We start from the raw sequence: 9,088 nt of genomic DNA on the forward strand, positions 1-9,088 counted from the left end.
CAGATATAAATACCCAAGTTTAAGAACTGGGTTTCCAGATATAAATACCCAAGTTTAAGAACTGGGTTTCCAGATATAAATACCCAAGTTTTGTGAACTGGGTTTTCAGTGAGTACCCAAGTTTTGTGAACTGGGTTTCCAGTGCGTACCCAAGTTTAAGAACCGGGTTTCCAGTGAGTACCCAAGTTTTGTGAACTGGGTTTCCAGTGCGTACCCAAGTTTAAGAACCGGGTTTCCAGTGCGTACCCAAGTTTAAGAACCGGGTTTCCAGTGAGTACCCAAGTTTTGTGAACTGGGTTTCTAGTGAGTACCCAAGTTTTGTGAACTGGGTTTCCAGAGAGTACCCAAATTTTGTGAACTGGGTTTCCAGATATAAGAGTGAAACTGAGCCTGCAAAAAGATTATATTATTTATATTAACATAAATTTAATTTACGAAATTACCTTTTACGCCGGACAGTTTGACTACTGATAGTATTTTGCGGAGGTCTTCGGCGGATTCAGTCACCCTGAGTTCGTCCCTTACATCGAGTAGTTCGCCGGCTTCAGACGGTCGTCGCCTATCATCATTTTCTCAAAGGCGTGGTAGTAAAGAATGTCCGCCGAGCTCCCATTGTCTATGAGAATTTTCTTTACTTCCCAGTTGGCGACGAGCATGGTTAGAACCAGTGCATCGTCATGAGGCAGTATGAGGTTGTCTAGGTCTGCATCTGAGAAGGAGATCTCATTCTCTGTTCTTGTCTTCTTGCTGGTTGTGTGCACGGCGTTAACTCGCCGTGCATATGCTTTGCGAGCGGTAGAGGAGGTGCCCCCAGCGGCAGGCCCACTCATGATAGTACTGATGACCCCTCTTGGCTGAGATCGGGGTGCCTCAGGCTGCGCATTGGCGGGCTGAGGAGTCTTGTCCCGAGCAGAGGGCTGCTGTGATCTCCGAGGGCTGCGGCCCTGTGGGCTCTTTCCTCTGCGCTCTTGGTTGCGGCTGTCAGTTCGGATATACTTTTTCAAATAACCCCGGCTGATGAGCTGCTCAATTTCCTCCTTGAGCTGCCAACAATCGTCTGTGTCGTGGCCGTGGTCTTTGTGGAATCGACAGTACTTCGAAGGATCTCTCCTGTTTCCTTTGGAGATCATTCTTGGTGGCCATTTCACGAACTCCTCTTCGCTGATGGCGGCCAATATGTGCTTCCTGAAGGTGTTAAGTGGTGTGAAGTTCTCTTCTCTTCTTTGAGGAGGTGGAGACTTCTCTCTCCTGGGAGGTTTATCCTCCCTGCGCTGCTTGGGGGGATTTTTCTCTTCAGAGGTTATCCTCTGATTTGAATTAAGAGCTGCCAGTGTCTCTTCCACCGTGATGTACTCCTCTGCCCCGGTCATAAGATCTGCCAGTGAGTGCGGATTTTGTCGAGCTACAGCCCGGCGGAAATCATTAGACCTGGCCCCCGCGAGGAGCGCATTCATAGCTGCTGAGGGATCAAGATTTGGCACTTGAAGTGCCTCCCTGTTGAATCGGCGGACGAACACCTTGAGAGGTTCATTATCCTCCTGCCGCAGAGCCATCAGGGATGCTGTTGTTTTCCTCGGCCTGCGGCTACTCATGAAGTGGCGGACCAGATCCTCTCCAAAATCATCAAAGTTGTTGATGGAGTTTGGTTTGATCCTGGAGTACCAGTCTCTTGCCGCGCCAGTGAGCGTCGTTGGGAAGGCTCTGCAGATGAAGCCGTCGGAGGCGCCGTGGAGGAGCATCATTGTTCTAAATGTCTCCAAATGATCCACGGGATCGGTAGTGCCGTCGTACTGAGGGACGGCAGGCATTTTAAATCCTCTGGGTGCTGGAGCACTCAGGACATCACTAGTGAACGGCGTTCTGCTTGAGAACGCTCTGGAGGCGGGCCGGCTCTGATCCTTCGCCAATTCCTCTATTCGGTGGTTCATCTCCTCCATTCTCTGTAGCAGCGGATCCGTTCTGCGGTCTGGGGACCTGATTCTTCCCACAAATGGGCTTGCCGCAGAACCGGACTGACTTTCCGGACTCCTACGATGAGGCCGAGATTTTACCGGTGGCAAACGATCTTCGTGAGGCCGGCGCCTCTGTGTGGAGCGAGACCGCGATCTTTCGCGGTGATGAGGTTCTGTCTGGGCGTGCCTCACTATGGGGCGATGAACTTGTCTAGCGGAGTGATGAGTTCTGCCCTCCCCATGACGTGATGACTCTCCCCTGTGGACTCCTTGGGCAGATCGCGGGGCCTCTGGAGGAGGTGGAGGGGGTGCTTGAAGTAGTTGTTGGTACTGACCAACAAGGGCCGTCATCTGCTGGAAGAGGGCTTGGACTTGCTCCGAGGTGGGCACGGGATTGTGATGCTCCGAGCGAGGAAGGCTTTGGTCGGCAGATGCTGCCACTACCATCGAGGCGATTCGACCGCTCCGGGTCCTGCGAGGTAGCGCGGCTTGGTCGGTCTGCGCAGAAGCTAACCGCGCACTCTTGCGCCCTGCCATTTTTGTAAGTGAGATATGTAAGAACAGCTTTTAGTTCTTAGTCCCACGGATGGCGCCAATCTGTTAGACCTAAAATCGGTAACAGGTACAGCAGTGGCGTAAGAACTGAGAGCGAGTGACGAGGGAGGTTGAGTATGAGTTCTGTGGTGAGTACTTAGTCCTGCACAAGGCAAACAAGGTCAGAAGACCAGACCGGATTTTACTCCGGACAGGTCCTTCGACACTCAAGTCAGTATGAGCAAGAGTGAAGGGAAATGTCAGTTTTTAGGGAGAAGAGGGTTTTTTTAGCATTACCCATTAGTCTGAGCTTTAGTCCCCTATTTATAAGGAAAATCTGTTGAGGTGTCCTGGACAGGTGTCCAGGACAGGTGGCGGCCTGTGAGAGGCTGGATCTCACCTACTCTGAACAGGTGGCAGCCTGTGAGAGGCTGGGTCTCACCTACTCTGGGACAGGTGGCAGCCTGTGAGAGGCTGGGTCTCACCTACTCTGGGACAGGTGGCAGCCTGTGAGAGGCTGGGTCTCACCTACCCTGGGACAGGTGGCAGCCTGTGAGAGGCTGGTGTTTTCACACCCCATCAGTCCATATAGTAGTTTTTATCTCATAACGTAACTGCGTCTTGGAACTATTTTCCTCCTTCAGATAATCAGATTGCCCATCTTCCACCTATCTTTATATTGTGTTTTTGCACATGGTATATTAAATGGAGTGCTGGCATTAGTGCTATATGAATGCAATGAAGTCTTTTTCTTGAGTGTTTAATGTTCTTTATAGAGGTTGAAGAAAAGGGTCATTTAACAAACAGTGGAAAAAGTCCTTAAAAATAGTCTATTTTGAAGAAAATTGTAAGTACTTCCGATTTTAAGCACAAATGGCCCATGTGGGGTAAAATAAGGTTGAATTGGGTATAAAACCGGCCAATCAAGTGTAAAATGGACTCCATTTGGGTAAACAGGCTAAATCAGTGGGAAAAAAATCATTATTTTAAATTACCATTTAATCCCTCCAAACAGTGTAAAGTAGCCCCTAAGAATAGCCTATTTTGAAGAAAAGTATAAATACTCCCAATTTTAAGAAAAAATGGCCCACTTGGGGTAAAACAAGGGTGAATTGGGTATAAAACCGGCTAATCAAGGGTAAAATGCACTTAATTGGGGGTAAAACAGGCTAAATCAGTGGAAAAAATCATGGTTTGTATCAAAAGGCAAGCCCTATTGCAATGCAAGAACATTTTCCCTCCAGTACCCTAGAAAACAAAAAAGTTGAATTTTTTCTTCGACAGGAAAAGCCTAGGAACATTACTCCGGCTCACACTTTGAGAATTGAGTAGTTTAGGTTTTTCAATTATTTATTATTGTAGGTTTAAGTACTTTAGTTGTTCCTTCTTAGGTTTAGACTTTGCATGTTTAGTGTAGTTTATTGCTTTATTCTAGGTAGTTGTTCCTTCTTAGGTTTAGACTTTGCATGTTTAGTGCAGTTTATTGCTTTATTCTAGGCTGTAGTGAGAATTGAATATTGTAGTTTATTGCATGTTTAGATTTGAAAATATCACTTCAATTTATTAGACATTGGTCTGGCCTTTTCTTTAATCTTGCCATTGAATTTCAAATTTGTATTAAATTTCTTTTAAATGATGCTTAACGAGTGCCGTACTAGTAAAGCTAAACCCGTGATTAAATTATGAGGAATGATAGATACAAGGGAGCCCTTGCATAGAGAGCCGTAGAAGGGCTCTTGATTGGATCCAGGTCATCAAATGTAACCAATTTTACTTTTTCAACCAATTTTAAAATATAACCGAAAATGACGTGGATCCAATCAAGAGCCCTTCTGTGGCTCTTTATGCAAGGGCTCCCTTGTATCTATCATTGCTCTTAAATTATATAATTAACTTATAATCATCAAAAGATTAGTTTGCCATGTGCATAGTAAAACCATCAGATTAGGTGTATGATTGAGTTATATTCTTTTTTTATCTCGATTTTACATACATGTCTTCAATGCCTCCTTGTAGTATAAAAACATGTTACCTTTTACCATTGATCATCAAAGTGACATTCCACCTGCTTGTTTTCTTATACTTTATGATTGAAAAATGCTAAAAAGGAGGAGATGCTTAGGCTAACAGCAGCCCTGTGTGCCCCACTTCCGCCACATGGACACGATGGAATCCATTGATATAGCTGATGAGAGAAGATCTGGCCCACAACAGTTGAACCTGCCTTGATAGGATGATCCTAGCCCCTTGATCTATCAAGCCATGTTTAGTCCCGTACTTTTCAAAAAATACTGTACATACCACACCATCGGATGATCCAAACCGTCCATGTGATGGGCCACAACGTAAATAGGTTGTGACCAAAAAATCATTTCTATAGGATGATCCCAACACTCCAATCTATAGAGGAACTGCATATTATGGGAACTCTATAGATCGGAGGGCTAGGATCATCCAATGGAAATGATCTTTGGTGCACACTATCACATGGACAGTTTGGATCATCTTATAATGTGGTCCATATAGTAGTTTTTATCTCATAACGTAACTGCGTCTTGGAACTATTTTCCTCCTTCCCGACTGCCGTCGCCGCAATTATTTTCTAGAACAACAGCCAACGGGGATCCACGGATGAAGTCTCCGGGCATGATTTCTAAAGCTGCCACGTGGCGATTGGTGTATGTCTTATCTCTTAAGCCTTTTTCTTACAAGTGAATAAGTGATAAGCGTTTGTCGTGTCATCGACGTGGAGTGGTAGGGCCCACACACTCCTCGTGCTTTGAAATTTGTAACACTTTTACAGTTTAGACCCCGTCCACGTCAGCATGAAGGACGAAAGGAAAGAAACAGGGCTGAAAACAAGAGACGGCTTTAAAAATATAAAAAAACACAATCCCAAAGTATGCAAATGCTTCCAAAAGCGCTTGACTTGAGTAAACGTTTTACGGGTTTTAAATAGGGAAGGGAAGAGATAGAAATCATGTCGGCATTTCGTTCTTTTGATAATTGCACTCCTCATTTTATGAAAAGTTCTCATGCCTTTGAAAGAAGGGGGTGCTAATATCATTGCCCTTTTATTAGGTGCTTAAGCAAACGGTGATCAGGACCGTCGATCGGTGGGCCCCACTGGTGGACGATCAAGTTGGTTCATATCCGATGCTAAATGAAGATTTCATTTGCAAGACTGGCTTAACTAAAGAGAACTTAATTAAGGACATTATTTTCATCAGGCTCTATCAAAGATCTAATGATCATCCGATTAGGGCAGGAACAAGAACAATAGAGCGGACATATGATGGGTAATGATTTTCGTGGACCCGATTGCCGTACATGTTGCTGTGGGTCCATTTGTAAACTATTATAACCATCATATCATTAGTAAATAATTATACATAATTCATAATAATTTAGCAAATAATTAATATTTTATGCAGATAACTTCTAGCGTAATGCCCAAATATTGACAAACGTTAGGGTTTAGGGTTTAGGGTTTTGCCGAGTATTATATATTGATCATTAAAACGGTGGGGCCGCTATAAGCTTTGTTGTTTAGATGCATGGAAAATTTATCTTAGATGGAAAATTAAGGTGTGTTCCGCAATCATTCTCCTTGTGGTTTCTCTCATTAGAAACTAGATTTTTTTTTCCAATGAGGGTTTTTCCCTACATCCAAATGGCCCCTTGGAGAGTCCAAAACATAAGATATAAGCCCCCATGTCTGAACGGATGACCCTTGATAAGTTTGGAAAAAGACTCAACCACATGACCCAACTACTATGATCCTTCCTATTAATGATCTGGTACCTTCCTTGTCGTCTTCATCGTACCAAAAAAGAGAAGAAGAAAAAAATATCACGTTATGCTTGTCTCTTACTTTAAGCCCCTCATTTATTGCAATTTCATGCATTGTTTTATCCAATCCATGTTCCAGTTGACTTAGGGCACAAAAATTATATACATGATGAATTTGATTAATTAAGGAGGGGAACAGTTGCCCGTTGGATGTAGACAAGTGGGACTTTTCCCACCGTCCATCTGCACCGTCGAAAGTCCACGAAATGGATGGCTAAGATTGAATCGGATTACATTTGATACGCAGCAAATATTGTATCAGATTAGGTCCAATAATGAAGAGAAAAATATATGTTTAACACATGATCCTCTGACTTTAATTGAAATCTTTATTATTCCGTATTTTTGGGTAAAATTTTCTTATATAACCCATGTGAGGGGAACAATGTGGTTACAGAAGGGCTCTCATTAGATTCAACGATTTGGCCCACCAATATTACTTTAGCTGCATCTGGGTCGTTCATCCCTCGTGAAACGACCCAGATGGGTTATACAGCGTGCGCAGTGGGGGGCCACATTATTCGATGATCCAAACCATTCATTCAGTGGGCCCTGACTTAAACATGTCGTGCCACGAAAAAAATCACTGATCCTATATGTAGAGATTTATACTAATCTGTGGTCCCGCTACAAAACAGAGGGTTAGGATCATCCCATAGAGATTATTTTCGGGACATTGTCTATTTAAACTGTGGCTCATGAACTGAATGGTTAAGAACATTGAATTATATGTCCCCACTGTTTTTTTTCTTTTAAACTTGCACTAAGTGCGACTTAAGATTTTAAAAAGTGATTACTAGTGTTCTTTTCTATAATGAATCTCCGTTGCGGGCCCGCTATAATGGACGATGGAGACAATCCCAAGCTAAAAATATCTTAATTTAATGGTGCAACAATTAAATGGTTATCGGAAAGTGTCGGACTAACTTACGTCATGGGGTGCGTCGATGTGAATATAAATGGTTTTACAGAGAATGAATGAGGGCAATTTAGGGATCTGACGAGAATTGATTTAAGTTGAGAACACATTGATCCGATGATCATACACCCTTGATCGGCCATTCTTCATTTATGCTCTGTTTCGATGCCGGGTTTTTTTTTTTTCCTGGGATTTATGTGGGTAAAGGTAGGAGACAAAAGAGGGGACAAGCCATAATTAGAGAAAGATATTATGATGAGTGGAGAGAGAGGGTAGAGAGAGAAAGAGAGAACACCCTTTTCAAGATAAGATTTTGCTGATGTCAGCAAGAAAAAGCTGATGTGACCACTAAACCTTTACCCACATATATCCTGGGAACAAAAAAAACCCAGCAACCAAACAGAGCATTAGGGGTCCGTCCAGAAAATTTTACCTTTTGTGTCTATATATGGTCACGGTCCCACTAAGATTCAAAGCTTTTATCCGTTTACAGAAGAGGGGGGGGGGGGGGGGGTGTCATTTCTCATTTCCCTAAAAATTCCATATAAATTTAGCTAGAAACTTTAGTGTGATTTCAGTCTTTACAAAGAGAATGTAGTATGCATTTTGAATATTTTATTTTCGACAAAGAAAAAAGAAGACAAGCAGCACCAATTCTGCGAACAATCTCCCACAATGGCGAATGGAGATGAAGGAGCGAGTCCACCAACAACCGATAAATGGGTTTTAAGGTTAACAGTAGAGAGAGATGAGATGTATGGAGACTTTGTTTGTTCCATAAGATTCATTTAAATGAGAATTCTTTTAGTTTTAATATATTTGATGTTACTGCTGAACATGTTCCACACATTTAGCTTGTAAATAAGGAACGTACAAGAAATGTGTTTTTTTGTATTATAGCGAAATATATTCAAACTTCAACTCTAAGAATTTTGTCCTTACTGTTTAGTTCCCATCCTGTTAATTGTAGATTGTGACTATTTCCCATATGACACACTTCAACAAACCAGCACCATCTTTCTATGTCCCACCCATTTTGAGATAGATCAAAATGATTCACCAGTTGTCTCTTTCTTCTTCTTCTTTTTTTTTTTTGATGGGTAAGCTGGGGTTTAACGGGGACCCCTACTGATTTATTAGATAAAGAGAAAGTTGAAACAATAAAAGCACAAAACCATCCTTAAATCGGAACATACGAGAGGAGGAGAATCAAGGCTCAGCACGTATGCGCGACAAACACTAAGCCTAAGAGATCTAAACATTCCATATGAATCGAAATTTAGAAAATGGCAAAATTTCCCTTGTCATCAAGGAAATTTAGAAAATTGGAATTTTCCTTTGTTGCGGGCACCGACGGACCGACCTGACCAAATGTCTTTCTACACGGTGTGTCTTCGATGCCAAATGGGGAGTCTGGTGGATCTAAAGACTGACACATGTCAATATATTGAGAATATTTGATGGGAGATGATTTTTTCACCCCCGCATAATGCGCCCCCCTTTTAACGTGAATTGTGAGCAGACTTGAATTCTTTTTTAAGGGGCGCAAAAATCACCGCCCTATTCAAGTTTAAAACAAAGTAGTGATATTATGAAAATATGGTAGCGCAAAAATCAGTCCTCAATTTAAAATTAATGAAAAATATTCATAAAATATACTGCTACATTCGAACCTTGTCATCAAACAAAGTCTACGTCTACATTCATAAAAATCAGTACCTGTTTGGATACTGGAAAAATCATTTCTTTTGAAAAAAAAATCTTAAAATTGTTTTTGGTTTTCTTGAAAATAAAACTTGAAGAGCAGTGGTTTATGTTATATTTTTTCATG

This window comes from Tasmannia lanceolata, unplaced genomic scaffold, assembly GCF_043159265.1.
Source record: "Tasmannia lanceolata isolate RefF3 unplaced genomic scaffold, GAP_Taslan_0.1 ptg000037l, whole genome shotgun sequence".
Taxonomy (NCBI): Eukaryota; Viridiplantae; Streptophyta; class Magnoliopsida; order Canellales; family Winteraceae; genus Tasmannia; species Tasmannia lanceolata.